General features: G+C 39.2%; 1 non-coding gene across 1 annotated transcript; it reads left to right on the forward strand.

Moving 5' to 3' along the window:
• Positions 1–234: 234 nt before the first annotated feature.
• trnah-gug (transfer RNA histidin (anticodon GUG)) lies at positions 235–306 on the forward strand. The gene has a single exon. It is a non-coding gene; the product is annotated as a tRNA-His (tRNA).
• The last annotated feature ends 260 nt before the right edge of the window (positions 307–566 follow it).

Genomic DNA, 566 nt, shown 5'->3' on the forward strand with positions numbered 1-566 from the left:
AGGCTCATAACATTGCACTCTCCAGCAGGTGGTGCCATCCTTCCTTCCCATCCCAGACTATCTCCCCTCAACACATGTCCAAACCATCTCCACCTTGTGTTTTTCACTTTATCTCCATCACTCCACCCTGACTACAGCCTGTTATCTCACTATTTTCTCCACTTTTCACAGTGTATACATACATTTCCCTGAAATGTATGTATACACTCGTGAACGTGTACCGTCAAACAGCCCGCCGTGATCGTATAGTGGTTAGTACTCTGCGTTGTGGCCGCAGCAACCCCGGTTCGAATCCGGGTCACGGCAATTTGTTAGGAAATCCCCTCCAGATGTGGGATTAATGGCGTCACTTATTGTATATGTCTGTAAAGAATACATTAAAGTTTTTGTGGTAAAGTTCGTCCTTTAATCAGATAATCTTTCACTGGATTAAGATTTATTTTCCTCTTTAACAGTTTTCTTTAACAAACCTGTTCTTTTTTCACATGCCTTGTATTTTGAAAGGTACTTCAAAATATATATAGATATATATGCATAGATATTTTTCATATAAACAAAAAAAAACA

Source organism: Cynoglossus semilaevis, chromosome 15 (assembly GCF_000523025.1).
Source record: "Cynoglossus semilaevis isolate Cse_v1.0 chromosome 15, Cse_v1.0, whole genome shotgun sequence".
Taxonomy (NCBI): Eukaryota; Metazoa; Chordata; class Actinopteri; order Pleuronectiformes; family Cynoglossidae; genus Cynoglossus; species Cynoglossus semilaevis.